Source organism: Triturus cristatus, chromosome 1_1 (genome assembly GCF_964204655.1).
Source record: "Triturus cristatus chromosome 1_1, aTriCri1.1, whole genome shotgun sequence".
Classification (NCBI taxonomy): Eukaryota; Metazoa; Chordata; class Amphibia; order Caudata; family Salamandridae; genus Triturus; species Triturus cristatus.
The window spans coordinates 79,325,691-79,345,267 of NC_140579.1; the positions used below are offsets into that span (position 1 = coordinate 79,325,691).

The 19,577-nt window shown below is 43.1% G+C and overlaps 1 protein-coding gene across 3 annotated transcripts in view; it reads right to left on the reverse strand.

The window, feature by feature from the left end:
* The window catches only part of LOC146869499 (E3 ubiquitin-protein ligase TRIM39-like), a 155,167-nt gene that overhangs the window by 123,994 nt on the left and 11,596 nt on the right, over positions 1-19,577 (reverse strand). The gene's annotated exons all lie outside the window — the stretch shown is intronic.

A 19,577-nucleotide genomic window follows, 5' to 3' on the forward strand; every position in this document is an offset into this window, starting at 1 on the left:
CCTGAATCAATGGCCCTTCAGGATGCCCTCCTTGACCTACAGTACAAACTTTACCTTATGGGTGGGCTACTACAGCGCTTTCTACATTGCTATGCACTATAAACATAAGATCTCAATTCATGACACTGCCAAAGCCACATGGCTAATCCAGCAAGGTCTTCCAGCCATACCACTTCGCCAAGTACCTGGGATCAATCACTACAAACATTTTCTCTACCTAGCCAGACATATACAAGTTGGTAAATGATCCTAGAATGTCAAAGGTTTGTTTTTAAAGAATGTTTTTATTGCATTTTTCTGAATAGGGAATACCTCATGCTGGAGACCTATATAAAGTACGAATGTTATAAACATTCTCTTGCATTGCGATCTGCAGTTCCAGCATTTATCATTTTAGCATCTTATCCAGTAAACAACAGTCTATTTCAAATGTAACTAGAAGCAGCACACCAACCTTTATTCTCAAAAAGTAGTTTTCCTCGTTCCGCTATGCAACAGGAGAAGAAAGCACGCTGCGGGGTGGAAATGAAAAACAAGCATTGGCATAGCCAATAGGTCTCGCTTTTGGGACCTTCTAAGTATTTAGTTATGCAGCACAATATCCTTGGTGCAACCACATCAACTGTTGCGTAGCTAAACACTTATAAGATCCCAAAGGCGAGACCTATTGGCTACGCCAATGCTTGTTATAAAAGCAACCACAATGGAAGTACCATGTCAGCAAATTTACTCACATACCTTGAATAATATTCGCACAGCCCAAGAAAGGATTTAGGCTGAGCCTTGTTCTGAGGTTCCACCAATTCCTAATAGAATCAAGCAAGTCTTTTTTTGGAGCAATACCTATGCCAATGACTTGGTGTCCTAAATACACTACCTCTGATGCAAACAATTGACACTTATCAAGGCGAACTCTCATTCCGTTTTCTTCCAACATTGATAACACTTTGGCCACAGTCTTGCGATGCTTATTAGCAGATTGTGAATACACTAAAATATCATTCTGGAATGCCACCACCCCATCAGTGTTTCCAAAAAGACAATTCATCAATTTCTGAAACACTGATGCGGCGGTTGCCAATGCTGGTGTTATGAATGTAATGATGTGTCTTGAGTCTTTTGTAAACTCCATTTGATGGTGAATGACTGAAACAGCACTTCTATAGCACATGGCTACCCGGAGGCATCCCAGCGCTGAGACAGGTAACTGAGACAAAAACAACACCTAGGGGAAGAGCCACGTCTTTAATTGTTTTCGGAAGGCTAGATGATTAGATTCCTTTCGTAAATATAGTGGAAGGGAATTCCAAAGTCTGGCGGCCTTATATCCAAAAAAGCCTGCTGCCTCTTCTGGCCATAATCCTGGGTACAACTGCCAGGTGAAGCTCATCTGAACGCAACTGCCTATTCGCCTGATAGGGCTGAATCATAGCATTATTGATTGGTGGGCTATTCCCTTCCATCGACTTATGGGTGATACACAGAGCCTTGAAATTGACTCTCTCCTGAATAGGAAGCCAGTGGAGGGAACACAGAGCGAGACTTGCAGAGTGTTGATTTGGGGTCCCCATAAGCATCCCTGCTGCGCAATTTTGCACAGTCTGCAGTTTCGCAATTGCCGAGACTGGCGCGCCTAGGTATAGGGCATTTCCATAATCAATCCTAGATAGGATAAGTGTCTGGATCATCAGCTTTTTGGCCTGGAATGGAAGAAGGGGGAGCACTTTGCACTGTATCCTAAGGATGCCATAACATGAGGCAACAACTTTCCTGGCCTGAACTTTAAAGCTGAGGTCCTGATCCAGCAAGATACCCAGGCTTTTTAACTCGGTCTTAGGGGCGGGCGGAGGGCCCATGCAGGCTGGCCACATTGTGTCTGCTTTAAAACCCAGAGGATTGCCAAGCACCATAAGCTCAGTCTTGTCGCCATTCAATTTTAGATGTGACAGATTCATCCACTTGGTAACTTCCTCCAGACAGGGACGAAGACCATTGGATGCCTGGTCCGAATGATTCAGTGCGACGACCAGTTGAGTATCATCTGCGTATGTCACTATGTGGACCCCAAAGGGGGATACAATCTCTGCCAGCAGAGCCATATAAACATTAAAAAGAGTGGGGCTCAGGGATGAGCCCTGAGGGACTCCACAGTGTAGGGGAACAGATTTTGAAATGACCTCGCCCTCAAACACCTGGAAAAATCTTTCCTCCAGAAAAGATTGCAACCATGATAAGGCTGAACCAGTCACCCCCACATCTCTAAGAAGGTGGACCAAAATTCAGTGGCTCAACGTATCAAAGGCTGCGCTAAGTTCAATGAGAATTATAGCTGATGACCCTCCAGCGTCAAGAATCTTTCTAGATTTTTCGACAACCTCTAACAAAGCAGTTTCGGTACCTTGGCGCGGGTGAAAACCCGTTTGAGAGGGGTGGAGAAGATCATGAGATTCCAGGAACGAATAAAGTGTAGAATTAATGTGTTTCTCCACGATATTACTGATCCTGGGGAGGAGCGAGATAGGGCGGTAGTTGCCCAGGACCGACGGGTCGAGATTAGGTTTTTTCAGCAATGATTTCACCATTGCTCTTTTCCACATGGGAGGAACCGTGCCCATGGAGAGTGAAGCATTGATCAAGTTAATAATGGTAGGGGCATCAGTCTCTCGTGCTAGCTTCAAAATATTGGGTGGAACTGGGTCTTTAGGCGACCCACTTTTAACAAGCGTCAAGATGGCTTGAAACGATTCCTGGGTCAATGGGGGAAAGGCCTCCAGGGAATAATCCCTTTTTGATGGACCAATATCCTCATGCTGGAGTTTAACATTGTTGCCATCTGAGGTGAAGAGTAAATAGATATTTTGATTGTTGTTGGAAAACTAATCTTCATGTTCGTTGCAACGACGACCTGATAAATCAGGTACATCTGGAGGGAGGGGGGCTTTAAGTAATTTTTTCGCAATGCAAAAAGTTTCCCTTGGGGAGTTGGCAGCTAGGGAGATCCTTTTCTCATAGTGGGAGGCCTGGGCCCTTTTGACTTCTGCCTTATATGTTGTAATGGCCTCCCTATAATCCAGTTTCTTGTTGGGGGAGAAATCTTTTCTCCAAATCCTTTCTATTTTTTTGCACATCTGTTTTAATTCCCGGAGTTTAGGGGAAAACCAGACATTCTTGTTGGGCCCTCCTCACTTAGGTCTCGCCTAGCGCTGCAGCGCGAATGCACCGCCATTGCTTTGCGAGGCATGCAGTATACACTATGGTGTGGAAGCTTTGTGGAAGCTCCGCCCACTCTCCGGCCCATCTTCTTCATTGGCTTAGTTTCTAAATGATGAAGAAAGAGAACCTCTTATCTGACCTGTATTATTCTTGTAGACTTAATCACTTGTGTACTATAAAGACCCCCAAGGTGCAAGGTTACTCAAAAAACATTTTCATTTTTTTATATAAGGTATTTATTATTTACTTTTTTTTTAAAAGAAAAGGATATACATAGCAGAGCATTCATAATTGTTAAGTTGGCATCTAATTCATATGTAGAACATACATTGCTTCACACTGTGTTTCCTCATAAATTAAATTTCATAGATACTTGTGAACATAAGAAACAAAACTATATAAAAAGACTTATGTTTAGAGACCCCAAAGGAAAATCAAAAAAACCGTCACATCAACATTCTCACCTATCATTCACTCCTGCATACTAACAGACATTCTCCATAGGTAAATTTTGATTTTTCATTAAAAACCAACAAACCATCTCTGGCAAAAGATCCTACTTCAATTCTAGTGCAAGCAAAATTAGTGTGTATACATAAGTTTTAGACAGTTCTTGTTATCTCCTAAAATTCTAGAGTCATGACGTTTTAAATAGAATTCTTCTGAGGATCTCCCAGGACCTCCCAGTGTATGGTTGGTGCACCAGGAGCACCAACCATACACTGGGAGATCCTCAGAAGAATTCTATTTAAAACGTCATGACTCTAGAATTTTAGGAGATAACAAGAACTGTCTAAAACTTATGTATACACACTAATTTTGCTTGCACTAGAATTGAAGTAGGATCTTTTGCCACAGATGGTTTGTTGGTTTTTAATGAAAAATCAAAATTTACCTATGGAGAATGTCTGTTAGTATGCAGGAGTGAATGATAGGTGAGAATGTTGATGTGACGGTTTTTTTGATTTTCCTTTGGGGTCTCTAAACATAAGTCTTTTTATATAGTTTTGTTTCTTATGTTCACAAGTATCTATGAAATTTAATTTATGAGGAAACACAGAGTGAAGCAATGTATGTTCTACATATGAATTAGATGCCAACTTAACAATTATGAATGCTCTGCTATGTATATCCTTTTCTTTTTTAAAAAAAGTAAATAATAAATACCTTATATAAAAAAATGAAAATGTTTTTTGAGTAACCTTGCACCTTGGGGGTCTTTATAGTACACAAGTGATTAACTCTACAAGAATAAGACAGGTCAGATAAGAGGTTCTCTTTCTTCATTTGTCGTCCTCCCCTCCTCTTGGACCTAAAAGTACTTAGGGGAAACCTTTCGCTCATATGTTAGTTTCTAAATGATGCCTTCCGATTGTTTTAAAGCTCGTTAGTTCCTCCCCATAACAGCCATGTCAGTCATTTGTGTCCTTCCATGGCTACTGGCCCCTTCACAGCACAGACTACTTTCTTCCTGTGCCCCCCTCCCGCAGTCCGAAGCCTTCTCGCCGCCGCCCCCCCTCATGCCTCGTCGCCCGCACGCATTGCTATTTGCAATGCAATAGGTCTTGCGTAAATGCGAGTCCTATTGTATTGCCAATGCTTGTTGGTATTACTCTAATCTGTTTTACGCAGTGCATTAGGGTCACGGCATTATATAACCTACCCTGTAGAAGAGACAATATCCGCGGTTCAACAATTAGACGAAAGAAAATGTATGCTCTCCGGCTTTCCCTTATTCGCCGCGCCAATGTCAGTGCCAACAGAGCCCACAAGAGGGCAGCAGAGATCCAAACAAAATGACTTTGCAGCAATTTATTTTCAAGACAATCAAACTGTCCATCTCAGAACCATCATTTCAATTTACGCTGCAGAACATGAAAACTCTATTTCCTTACATGTGAGCTAAGTAAAAATCAGCAATCCAACACACTTAAGAACTGACATTTTCAATTGTGCACCCCAGAGAGTATTGTCCTCTTGTTCCGATCACAATATTGCTTCAAGAGGAAAGGTTTATCCATTCGTTAAAAAGAGCGGCTTAAGTGTTTTTTACACTGGAAAATAAACATCCGGGATTTCATTTAAAAAAATCAGAGATTTAAGTACTCGAACATTCCTTGCTGAGTACAAACGTGTCCCCTACCTCTCCTGGCCCGACCAGTCTCCTGTATGTGACAATCTCTTGGGGCACACAGACATTTCCCAGGTCACAGCACAGGCAAGAAGATATACTCTGCAGGAGGAAGAGAGGCTCTGCTCCAGGGTGAACCGTGCGCAGCTTGTTCTAAAACCCACGGCATAGAAAATATGCAGTATGTTTTAAAAATGACTTAAAAGGTTTCTCTTTGCTACAGAGTACTTACAGTTCTCTTAGTTTATTGACTTGTTCAAGTAAGTGAATTGTGTAGCTGTGGTCCGCCAGACCCCTGGACTGCTCACTTCACTGGTGTTACATTTTGAAATAATACAGCCTGCTGTGACCGCTGTGTGTATCTCCCGGCCTCTCCTGAGGCTTGCCCAGCACCATGCTGTCATGACACTGCTAACTGCGCCAGCGGAGTCCGTGAGTCAGCTGACTCTAATTAATGTATGCTATAGGCCCCAAGGCAGCTGGGCTCAGTGTCAGGGCCTCTCACACCCTGTTAGGTGGTTCTGCAGTATAAACGCAAGTCCTTGATCCTTTTAGTGTTAATTCTTAGCGGAGCCATGTGACCTGCTTTCTAGCTGTCCGCTTTTTTTTTTCTTTCTAGTGGTGACATCTGAGGCTAATATTAGTAGTTACTTCACAAGTCTTACTTTCCTGCTTACAGCATTCGCTTATGGATAAAGTGTTCCCTGCAGTGACAGCTTTACCGACTTAGTTCACCCCACTCCAAGTGAAAAACCTTTTCCCATCACATTAATTTTTTGCATGGCCTCGTCTTGGACAACAAACAACACCTGGTAAAAGTGAATTGTTTTATTCTCCTTGTTTTATCATGCTCCTTTTCTTTTATTTGTGTCTAATTGGCATTGCTTCTGCCTTTTTATTCTTATTAGTCAATACATTATGCCAACCAAAATTCACAAGTTAATTATATGATCAGCATTGTACAAGAGAAGCAATAAAATAGCAATAGAATAAAACACATACCTCCTATCGTTTTTATGAAATATTTAAGTAAACAAGAATCGTGTCAAGAACAGAATTATGGGCATGGCCTTCAATGCTATTTCATGTGAAGTGATGCTCGTCCTCTTTCATATCTGCCAAGGCTTCAGATTGCTATGTATGATATTTTGATAAGTTTGTTGTAATTATGACTCCGCCACCTCATGAATTTGAAGCAGTTTTATGATCTTAGAGTTTCTCGTTGCTCAAATGGGTCAGATTTCTGATATTTATGTTTCCTTCTTTTTTTATTGGTTGATTTTGCTGGTGAGAAAAGTGTCACTCATAGTGGTTCTAATGGCACTCATAATTACACAGAAATTATGAAAATGTTAAACATAGCAATCTAAAACCTTTGCAGCTATGCGTTTCCTGCCTCGTGCTTCAGCTGCTCTGTGTTTCTCCCACCGGGACACCGGAGCAGTAAACCCGGAGCCCTGTGGCGCACAAGGAACTTCACTTCCATTACAGTCCATTAAAGGAGCAAGTTGGTCAGAGCATGAGCCCGAAGCACTTCCACACGAGAGGTGCAGGAGCCTGCAAGTGGAATGCGCCACAGTGGGATGAGTGCTGTGTGCATCGTCGAAGGAAAAGTATTTTTCAGATGCGTCAGTGCTTAATTTGTCAAATAATGAGTACCGGTGCCCAAAGCTCTGCTCGGAAACCCTATTAAATAAATGCCAGCGGGCCGAATACCAGGGCTCTCTAGAATTGAAACCACCCCAGGCCTCTTTAATCCAGTACCTGACACCCTTGGCTCGTTTATTCCTCTTGCTGGTTCCTGCTGTCTCCCTTTGTGACTGTACTTAAGTCTTTCTCATCCTCCTTCTTTCCCCTTTGTGTGCTTAGGTCGAGCATTTGAGACCTCTTGTATATACTTTAGTATATAATTATTATATACTTATGTACTATGTGGGCTCTGGAGATCAGCCCTACGACTTGTCTGCTTCCGCTTAAGGACTTTTTTTTCTGTTCAACTGCCTCTATTTGTCTTGATAGAAAACGACCAGCAGAGGTCAGTAAAATACCAGAATCAGTTTAGCATGCTCTAGATTCCAGTCCATAGAAATTGTCTTCCACGAGCACTCGTAGTCAAAAATATTTTTTTCAAATCTTGGTTTTTCAGTGATATGACCACCAAAGGCCCTGATTTTATATTAAAAACAGAGCTTTGGACTATACAATTTCCAGCTGAAAGGCAATATTTCTCTCCATGTGTTCCCATACATGGCGTGTCACGCAGGTTGGTGCTTACTCTCCCTCAATTTTAAAGAACAGTAGACGTTCAGCACCCAGGCTAATGTGCTGCATAGCTAAATACATATAGGTTCCCAAAAGCGAGACCGATTGCATTGCAAATGCTTGTTCTGGATCAATGTTTCGGCAGACCCTGGTTAAGTGAGCACTCTATCCAGTTGTAGAATCTTTCATCGGCGATGACTGGATTGGTGTCAGGGATTGGTTTGGTCTTTTCAATTTCCAGGGCCCACTTCTCTAAAAGAAGTTTGGACCATGGACGAGATAAAACTTGTGTCGGACGAGTTTATCGGGCAACATTTACAGGGGTCCAGCAGAAGGAGATTAAAAAGTGATCTGACCAGGGGAGAGGAATGGGCTCTTTCCCCGTTAAATCCTCCAGGTTAGAAAAGATGGGGTCGAGGAGGTGCCCTTTAACATGGGTCGCAAGCAAGACCTTCTGAGACAGTCGATAGGCCGCAAGGTCACGAGGCAATTCTGTTGCGGGTCGAGGCAGTAGGATCATCGAAATGCAAATTAAGATCTCCTAAGAGAGTAAAATTAGAAGCATTACTTGCAGAATTAGCAACGGTTTCGAATACAGATTTACAGAATTGACCAATAGACCCATGTGGGCGATAGATGAGAATACCTGACAGCGATAGAGTGGGGGTAAATCCAATTGAGAAGTGAGAGGTCTCACAATCTTTTAATGTGCTGACGAGAAAGCGGCAGCTCAGATGGTCTTTATAATTAATATCGATTCCACCACCTTTACCTGTCATTCTATCCAGCCTCTAAATTAAATAACCCAGGAGGAGCGTTTGGACAATATCAGGTTCTGAACAAGAATTAAGCCAAGTTTCTGTAAGAAACAGAACTTCTGGATCTAAATCTTTTAAGAGGATGGAGATCCCTCCTGTGTGTTTAGGCAATGATCTGCAGTTTAGCAGGAACAATTTGTATAATTTCCGAGACAGTGGAGGAGTGAAAGGGATGGAAGCAATTTAAACAGACAATGTGAGCAGCCAACAGGGGACTCGCTGAGCGAAATGGAATGGCCGCAATTTGGCCCTAGGGTTCTATTTAGCTGTTTGAGCTGCATCTGGGGGGAAGGGGCAGGGGTTCTGGTCCCTGGCCCAGTTGGGCGCGGACGGGTTTGCCTTCAGCGTGCTAGCGGCGTGCCCACTGTGCACGTCCGCTGTGTGGTCGCATCATCTGGCGCATTTATAGCCATGAGCAGAGCAGGGGTCCAGCTGCTAGAGCGCTGACCCGGAAGACTGCTCGGAAAGTGCGAGTGAAGTAAAAAGCCCACTTCCTCTCTGAGCCATAACACAGCTCCCCCTCAATAGCAGCAGTACAACAAAAGTTAAAACAGGTAAAACTTCAATAAAACAATAAGGCTCCTAGCAAGTGTTTAAAGATGCTTTCGGGTACCGCTGCATGGTCGCGTCATCTGGCGCATTTATAGCTGTGAGCAGAGCAGGGGCCAGCCGCTAGAGCGCTGACCCGGAAGACTGCTCGGAAAGTGCGAGTGAAGTCAAAAGCCCACATCCCCCCTGGGCTATGACACAGCTCCCCCTCAATAGCAGCAGTACAACAAAAGTTAAAACAGGTTAAACTTCAATAAAACAATAAGGCTCTAGCAAGTGTTTAAAGATGCTTTTGGTTACCGCTGCGCGATCACGTCATCTGGTTCATTCATAGCCGTGAGCAGAGCAGGGGTCCAGCCGGTAGAGCGCTGACCCGGAAGGCTGCTCGAAAAGTGCGAGTGAAGTAAAAAGCCCACTTTTCCCCTGAGCTATAACACAGCTTCTCTTATAGCAGCAGTACAATAAAAGTTAAAACAGGTTAAACTTCAATAAAACAATAATGCTCCTAGCAAGTGTTTAAAGATGCTTTCGGTTACCGCTGCTCGGTAGCGTCATCTGGCGCATTTATAGCTGTGAGCAAAGCAGAGGTCCAGCCGCTAGAGCGCTGACCCGGGAGACTGCTCGGAAAGTGCGAGTGCAAGTGAAGTAAAAGGCCCACTTCTCCCCTGAGCTATAACACAGCTCTCCCTCAAAAGTAGCAGTACAACAAAAGTTAAAACAGGTAAAACTTCAATAAAACAATACGGCTCCTAGCAAGTGTTTAAAGATGCTTTTGGTTACCGCTGCGCGGTCGCGTCATCTGGCGCATTTATAGCCGTGAGCAGAGCAGGGGTGCAGCCGCTAGAGCACTGACCCGGAAGACTGCTCGGAAAGTGCGAGTGAAGTAAAAAGCCCACTTCCCCCGAGCTATAACACAGCTCCCCCTCAATAGCAGCAGTACAACAAGAGGTAAAACAGATAAAACTTCGATGAAACAATACGGCTCGTAGCAAGTGTTTAAAGAAGCTTTCGGTTACCGCTGCACAGTCGCGTCATCTGGCGCATTTATAGCCGTGAGCAAAGCAGGGGTCCAGCCGCTAGAGCGCTGGCCCGAAAGACTGCTCGGAAAGTGCGAGTGAAGTAAAATGCCCACTTCCCCACCTGAGCTATAACGCAGCTGCCCCTCTATAGCAGCAGTACAACAAAAGTTAAAACAGGTAAAGCTTCAATAAAACAATAAGGCTCCTAGCAAGTGTTTAAAGATGCTTTTGGTTACCGCTGCGCGGTCGCGTCATCTGGCGCATTTATAGCCGTGAGCAGAGCAGGGGTCCAGCCGCTAGAGCGCTGGCCCGAAAGACTGCTCGGAAAGTGCGAGTGAAGTAAAATGCCCACTTCCCCACCTGAGCTATAACGCAGCTGCCCCTCTATAGCAGCAGTACAACAAAAGTTAAAACAGGTAAAACTTCAATAAAACAATAAGGCTCCTAGCAAGTGTTTAAAGATGCTTTCGGTTACCCTTTGGTATGTTACCTTTAAGTCAATAGTGGTGAAGTATTTGGCACCATCCAATTTCGCAAGCAATTCTTGAACTTTGGGTAAAGGGTGACACTCTACCACAATCTGTATATTGACCGATCTCAGGTCAACACACATGCTGAGTTCCACATTTTTCTTTTTAACTTGAACAATGGGCGAAACACACTCAGATGCATCCACTGGTTCTATCACGCCTTTAGCGCACAATTTTGTAATCATTTCTGACAATTCCCATCCTACTGGTAATGGAACCAGTCTCAGTTTGTGTTTAGTCGGTACAGCATTTCCTTTAAGTTGAGTTTTATGGGAAAACCAGGAGAGACCAGAGGCAACATGGAGGCGGATGGGGAAATGAAAGGCCGATGCAACACAGGAAGCGATGTAACAGCAACAAGATGTGTGCTTGTGTGGTGTTTATCACGCACCCACTGCAGTCACTGTTTCCCCTTCCTCAACTGCTGTCACATTGAGCACACAGGAAGTTAAACTTGTGAATAAGGACGTGACATCGGATTTTTAGATAAAAGATGCCAAAATGCCGGGACGCGCACCTCGAAGCAGACGATGTGACGGGAGGTGGAGCGGAGGGCGCGAGGCAACCCATGAAGGGGAGTGAGATAAACAAGGAAGTGAGAGACAGAGAGGGCCTTCGGAGAGATACTGAGGTTCTGTAATTCTCGAGACTGACTCCATTTTATTGTGCCACCATTTTGTGTTGCCCTCACGTAGGCCTGTGAAGGTAGCCTGGCGAACAAAGTGGCTTGGCCTTCTTAGTCCATGTATACATTAACTAGGTTTCTTTCTGACTGTGGAATGAACTGTAAGAAACTGACCTCTTCATCTGAAACTGACCTCGCAAAGCCAATTTCCCTGATCGATCTTTGTCTGAGATTGCCAATCAAGATACTGTACATGTAATCAGCGTTTCTCCCATACTCTGTACTGTAACATGTAAAACAACCTTTTTTTCTGTCTCTCTGAGCAAGTACACTCTGAGACCCGGCTCGAAGCAACTAATTCCCGAGATAACCATCTTTTGACCCTTGGTGACCGTTCTCGGCCCCTACAGCTGTTTTACGAATCACCCTCTTCAACACACAAATGCGCCCTGTTGTAAATTAATTTGACCAAGGAATGGCTATGCCAGCTGACCTATAGGGTCGGGTAAAGAACACGACCTTAGGGAAGGAATTTCTATTACCCATTATCCGGTATCTTGTACAAAGAATGTGTTCTTGTGGATGATTTGTATTTTTATTCTACATGAAGGGGGTTGTTGCTTTAGGGGATTCCAGCGCTACAAAAGACTGTGAGCCACGGATTGAAGTGGCAGTCTCCTAAGAACCTACTTACGATGTACTTCTGGGACAACTGTACCTAGCTGCAGCTAAATAAATTGAAGTTCCTATGCTAACAGAGTGTTCCGTGTCTCTGTAATTTGGAAGGTGAACTCAGAAGATTTCAGGCGTACCCTGCGCCGCCGGGCCTGACAAAGCCTGGTTCTTCAAATGGTGCCCTCTGTGAGGCGGCTTCAGAGGACGTGGGTCCAGCCCGAGGATCGTGAGGAGCCCCGCCAGGAAATTCCGGAGGACGCGCACCATGTGATCGACCCCTGCATGTCGTAAGTGGATCGAAGGTTTTTACAGCGTGGCTTCTCCCCTCTAACGGCTGCGAAGACCTGCTGCCCTGACTGCCGCCACACTTTGGCCCTCTTGGTATTGGTATGGCGAGACATTAGAACGGACCTCTGTTGGCGTGGGAATCATCTGGATAAGTTAAGTATAGTGGCCACTCCTTTGTCTCTGTTTTGTTTTGTTCGACTTTTGCAAAAGCCGAAACCGAGGGGTGAGTGCAGTTTGTGTACCATAAAGTGACTAATTAATCCCCTTGAAGTTTGTAAGAAACTAGTGTGCTAACGATGCCTGGTTTTAATAAGTTTGGTAAAATGGTTTGGTTTTGGTTTTGATAGGGAGTTCCGGCTGGAGGACTCTTGTCCAATTCCTCCGGTTGGAACTATGTGAATTAAATTAGCCGGCTCCCCTAGAGGGAATACCTAAATAGGTTTAGGTATAAAAACATATTTCTTCCTTGGTGATTCTGTATCCCCAGGGAATTAAAATATGGACATAATACATACAAGGATCCTTTGTTCTGCGCAATCTTATGAATGTAGATATGCAGAGCGATTTATTGGTGTTCTGCCAGCCAAAGCTAGTGAATTGAGTGTATCTTGGCTTCTTGGAAATAAAGGTCTGTGGGGCTGTTTATGCAGTCTTTTGGAACACTATTGAGAAGCGCTTCTTGTAAATATGACTTACAACTAGTATTTACAAATCGTTTAGTTTAAGTACAGTCTGTGGGCTGTCCTTTGTTTCTGTCTTGTGTATTGATCTGTGGGTTAAATGTGTGTTTAAATGTCTATGTGGTTTTCCCATTAGTGCAACTTCTGTAAGTAAATAGCGATGGCGCTATTTATGAAATAAATGACTAAAGCTCGCTGTATTGTGTGTCCTGAGTGTCTGACCCCTTTCTGTTTATGTCTGAAATGAGCTCAATATGTGTTTGTGGTTTTTCTTGATGTTGTCAGTCTGTTAAGCAAAATGTCAGTTAATTAATTAAGTAGAAATTAAGTAAAAATTCAGAAATGAACCATGTGATATGCTAAATAGCTATATGTTGCTCTTTAATTTATAGAGTAGGCAACTATGCACATGTACAAGCTGTTAAATGCTTAAAAGATAAAAGCCAGGAATGTTTACTCAAGCCAGGACTTCGCCCTCAGTTAAACACGGGTGGAACTTTGCATTTCAGGCTGTTGTTTTAAAAAAAAGGTTCCAAAACTACGGTTCATTATTTTGTATTACAAGAAGACATTTCAATTAAGGGTTTCCTCTCTTCAAGCATTTTTATAAGCATATTGTTGGTTCTAAGGTTAGAATAATTGTTCTTTAAAAAAAAAAAAAAAAAAAATGGCGCAAGAATTTGTCATGTTTCAAGATAAGCTTCTGTGTTTAGGCTTATAAATAAATGTGTCTAAAATGATAGGCAAGGGATGCAGCTTGCTTTTATATATGGACCTTTCAAAAATGATTGGGTTTATTAAAAATAATTATTAATTATGAAAAAGAATTATTAAAAATAAGTGCTTATAAATTCGTTTTTTAATATTTATAAAGCTTAATACTCATACTGTGACCTCCTAGCATTAACATTTAATTTAAGTTGTGTTGAACCGCAAAAATGAGAACATTTGCATATGGAATTTCACTTGGCGCAGGCGTAAAAAACTCATTTTTCTAAGGATTTACATGAGATATGTCTAATGTCCAATCTCTGCAATTTGTAAAGAACATTCTGAGGATGATTAATATGTAGCACAATTATAGGATATTTAATTTTAAGTGCCCCAAATATCAAAGTCGAAATTGGGTAAAATAGACTATTTAAACAGCATGTTTGCCCTTTACAATAGCTTTAAAGTGCTTTAGGCTTCAGTAAATGCATATATTTAAGTACAATAAAAATTTGCAGGTTGTTCCCAGTTGGGGTTGCTTTTAATGTCTCAGTGAGCCAATGTGCCCAGTGCAGAGGTTTGGGTTTAATATCAAGATTGAAGGTTATAACTCTAGCTGGACCTATTGAGACGTTCATTCATTTAAGGTTGATGAAATGAGTACCATTGCATAGGGTGGTAACAAGCATTTGTTCTAAAGCTGGTATGTTGTGTTGTTGTGTTCTGTGAATTATTCACAGTAGATGTTTTTGAGTCTGGGAATAGGAGTGGATTGTGGCCCTTAAAGGGAGTAATATATATATATGGTTTGTGGTTTTGGATAGGGTTGGTTATTGCAAGTTAGAAAGAGTTAGGAAGGTTTTTTTGTCTGTGACAGCTTCAGGGTGAAGAGAGAGAGGGCTGAGGAGAGGCAGATTTTGACCTTGAGGTCAGTAAGGTGGGAGTTAGAAGTGAGTGTAAACAGATGGAGAAACCATTGCTTGGAAAAGCTTCCCTGACAAGAAGACATTAATGCTTGCACACTATAGGAACCTTGAAAAGTGATGGGGGCCAGGAGTGCTCGCAGTGGCTGGTTCCGCGCTGAGGTGCTATTTTTAGCTTTTCTGATAAGATAGGACAGCCAGAATCGTTAGGGAGCCCTGTCTGTTCCCATATTGTTCAAGAACAAATGTGGCATTAGCCTCAGACAAAACGTAAGATGAAGCTCTTTCTTAGAATTCTGTGGGCTACATGCCTAGGTAAAAACGATCAGCAAATTAAGATTCATTTTTTGGGGGGAATTGTGGCGCAAGGGAACACGGAGTGTCTGTGAAAATGTTTTCCTTTTAGACAGTTAACATTAAGGTGGCTTAACATGCTTACATGTTTTAGTCATTGCAAAGTTGACAAGATGGTTCCAGTTAAGTGCCACTAGGTTTGTATTTTTTTGTCAGTTGTGAAGGAATAATGGTGAAATGAGCGCCCTGAATGACTATAGGCAGGGAATCAGGGTGAGAGAGGACTAGAAAGGACTGAGAATGTTACAGTAGGTGAAGAGGAGTAGTGAAAAAGCAGGGGTTAACAGCCAAACAGCACAGCGATGGTCCATATCATGGGGTGGTGGAACGAGTGCTCCATATGTCCCTGATCAATGTACAAATTGAAAAAAAGGAGGGTGCTGTCAGCTGTGTGTTGAAACAGATGTGTTTTTGCATAACTTCTTTGGAAAGAAATGTTTGTGTTTATTTTTGTGCATTTTGTCTTTCTATGAATTGTTCCAGCTGATCCTGTGTGTCAGAAGCGACACAGTCAGTTGTTTTGACAGCCGGTCACCACTCTGGTGACCTGCTGTCAAAAGAAAAGAGTAAGGAGATGGAATATTATTTTTGAGCCTGACAAATTAAGCAGGCCAGAATATTAGTTGTTGAGTTGCAGTTTCATTGTGCATAAAGTACATGACATAGTGTTGTGCATCACCGTTCATTTACATATGATATTGAAATGTGTCTATGCTTTCTGTGCTTGGTATACAGCAGGTATACCTGATGGCTTTGGTATACAGCAAGTATACCTGATGGCTTGGCATGTGTGTTTTTATTTTATGCACGTTTTTTATTTTTGCGTTGTGTTTACGCTTTTGCTTTTAATACTGTTACAAGCTCCCCTGTGTTGTGAGGGGATGGTCATGACGATGCCCATCGCTACGCAACAGTTGGTTGGACTTGTTCTGGTTACTAAATTTCACAGATATGATATTTCATGCTGTGAATATGACAGACAACACTTCACCAGTGCATGTCTATTTGGCTATAATGGTATTGAAAAAAAAATATATATATATAAACAAAAGAGATATACAGGATTAAAAGTGTGTCACCTGCAGTTAGTCATGTTACTGCTCCTTCCTTTAAGGGACGAGCAGCCTAGATTGATGTTCCCTGATTAGACCCCAAGGATGAACTATAAATCTGTGGCTCTTGCTAAAGGTGACCTAACTTTCCTTGTGATATTGCACTTCTACATGTAGTCATAAGAGACACCAAGAGTTTCTTATTTGCTATCCTGAGTAACAGGATTGTGATTTTAAGTGGGTATAGTGCCCCCTCCGGACAGGTGACTAGGGAAAGGAAAATTGTAGATCAGATACCAGAGACCTAAGAATTATTATTAATCCCAGTGACCATGAGGAGATGTTGTTTAGCCTGTGTATTGCATGGTGCACTTGCTGCACAATTATTAAAGGGAGGTATCTGCATGCCCCTGATAAATTTGTATCATGCATTTCCCCTTTTGAGGTGTTCTAGATAAGGAATGTAGGAACACACAGATGTAGTCATTTAAGAGATGTTTATCCCATTAGAAAATCATGAAATGAATATTTGTAAATCCAAGAGGGACTGGCCTATCTGTAAAACTGGTGCCACTATGAACCATGTCCAGTTGTACTAATGATACCAGAATGTTTAATTGATTGATTATTGAATTTGCCTTTTGTATTCCCCTCCTTTATATCTGTCCCACACTCCCCTTGGAGCAACCTCTTTCTCTATTAGGAGCATTTAATATGGTGATCTGTTCTAAAAGTCTCTTAGTTTTCTCTGGTCTGTATCATACCCTGTTCTCCTCAGGTCTTGAGCTGATCATGCATCTAAACTGACACATTTTCACTCTGACTCCTGCAGTCCCACATTTTGGTGGGTCAGCACTGATTACAGCTCAGGCTACTGCTGCCATACCTTTTTGATGGTGCACTGTTCACACACATGTTGTGACTGATAAAGGAGAGACTGCAACATGGTCAATCTCCTTGTGACTTAATTATATTGAGATTGGATACAGACTGTCATGTAGCAGATCCTATAGGCTGGCACACTGCGTGTTTGAGTGTTAGTATGAGTTACTGTGATACGTTTGGCTGGCTGTCACTCTTAGGGTCTTGAGATGATCAGTGCTGCCTTCTTTAATAGGTACCTACTCTGAAATTGATTCTGGGCTTAACTTCACCTCACAGAGCTACTTTGAAGGTACTGGCGAGCTACCAGTGGCTCCCGAGCTACTCGTTGGAGACCCCTGGACTAGAAGTACTGCCTTTGCCTCTTATGAGAGTGACAGTGCATTCTAAACCAGAGTTGTCCCATGGCTTCTGGCCACCTGCAGAACATTGATTTAAGCCTAATTCCCATCAGTGACAGCTACAGATGAAAGGCGGACGTCTTGGCCCTACAGTCCCAGCACCCAGAAAGTAGCAAGGCTGGACAGCGATCGCCAGCGTGCCATCAATGATATCCCCAAAGCATCGTACTTGCTCCATCAGACGGCGTTGGACATCACAAAACCAGAGTTTCAGTGTAAAAGAGCGAAAGAGAAGGATCCCTGTTGTTGATGGCAGGGCTGGTTTGAGGCTTCAGTTTTTTTTACCTGTCATGTGCGGGTAAACTCTGACAGTGTGGAGTCCCTTGAGCCCCTTGGCCTGGGTTTTGGCCACCCCCGTCTCTCTTTTCTTTGCTCCAACGGAAGGGCAGTGCACCGGAGGATCTAAGGCACTACATGATGAAAGGAAAATTAAATGAAAGAGCAGCCCAATCATCCTCTGACACTGAATAGCGAGTGTTGGAGCCTGAAAGTGTTGCTGAGCGTGAAAGTCTGTTGCTCTTTCCGATTAATAGTACTTTGGTCTGCACAAGATGATCTGTGGCCATGACCAACGAAGAGCACAATATCTGTAGTGCCTGCCGCAGAGGAAATATATTGGTGCACTGCTTTGAGACATTGAGACTTTCGAGTGAGCTGTGAGTGTTTGCCAGGAGGGCACTCCAACGGATACTGAGAAGCACTATTTTCATGGAAGGCCTGAATGAAGAGGCCCAATGCGGAAGAAAACAACAGAAGCAGATTTGATGGACGATAGAAGCCTACCAGAGAGGCTTAGAACGGACTTTGGCATAGTTATGGCTGCACAAGCGGTTCCCGTGTAATTGCATAGAATGGGTGTTAGGAGACTGATTCTTATTGTTTTGCTGGCATTGTTTTAGAGTAGTATTCTGTTTAGTAAAAGCAGAATGAAGTCTATCCTCTGTTGAAGAGTATCTTCATTTCACCTGAGAGCATTGATAAGGATCGCCACTGTTTCACCTGAGTATACAAATAGTCACTGAAATGCATAGGAGTCCTGAAAAGGTTCGCTAAATAATTTTAGGATTTGCTTTTGCCTAGGGTTGTGAAAAAATAATAATCCTGTTTGTAATAATGGTCATTACTTTCTTCTGCTATCTGAATGTTAATTATGACTCGATGCTTTGTTCTCTTTGTATCCCTGTTGATAGCTTACATATACCTGCTTAAATGAAATGTGTAGAATGTAAAATGCTCACCTAGCAATAAATTAGGTTATTGCCTACGTAATGGCAAAAGGAGGGTCTGAGGTTCTGTAATTCTCGAGACTGACTCCATTTTATTGTGCCACCATTTTGTGTTGCCCTCACGTAGGCCTGTGAAGGAAGCCTGGCGAACAAAGTGGCCTGGCCTTCTTAGTCCATGTATACATTAACTAGGTTTCTTTCTGACTGTGGAATGAACTGTAAGAAACTGACCTCTTCATCTGAAACTGACCTCGCAAAGCCAATTTCCCTGATCGATCTTTGTCTGAGATTGCCAATCAAGATACTGTACATGTAATCAGCGTTTCTCCCATACTCTGTACTGTAACATGTAAAACGACCTTTTTTTCTGTCTCTCTGAGCAAGTACACTCTGAGACCCGGCTCGAAGCAGCTAATTCCCGAGATAACCATCTTTTGACCCTTGGTGACCGTTCTCGGCCCCTATAGCTGTTTTACAAATCACCCTCTTCAACACACAAACGCGCCCTGTTGTAAATTAATTTGACCATGGAATGGCTATGCCACCTGACCTATAGGGTCGGGTAGAGAACACGACCTTAGGGAAGGAATTTCTATTACCCATTATCCTGTATCTTGTACAAAGAATGTTTTCTTGTGGATGATTTGTATTTTTATTGTACATGAAGGGGGTTGTTGCTTTAGGGGATTCCAGCGCTACAAAAGACTGTGAGCCACGGATTGAAGTGGCAGTCTCCTAAGAACCTACTTACGATGTACTTCTGGGACAACTGTACCTAGCTGCAGCTAAATAAATTGAAGTTCCTATGCTAACAGAGTGTTCCGTGTCTCTGTAATTTGGAAGGCAAACTCAGAAGATTTCAGGCGTACCCTGCGCCGCCGGGCCTGACAAAGCCTGGTTCTTCAATACGGAGGCAGACAGAAAAGTGCTCGGCCGAAAAGGCGAGACCAGGCCAGAGTGAACTCAGACGCCGCTGCAGTGACAGCGATACGAGACATGGAGTGAGTTCTCTGGAGAGAGCAGAGAGTGACTGAGAGAGTGAGGTGAAGAGGCTGAGCTAGAGAGGGAGCACAGGAGAAGCTGGAGAGGTTGGCGGATGATGCTCATTGGCTGGTCATGGAAGAGGGACCGGTGCGGCAAGGCCTGCTCCACCTGCAGCAGCAGCAGCAGCAGACCTTCGGGAAGGTAGGTGCTGCTGCTGTGTGCAGTGAACGATTCACTCCACGATTGTGGGGGCG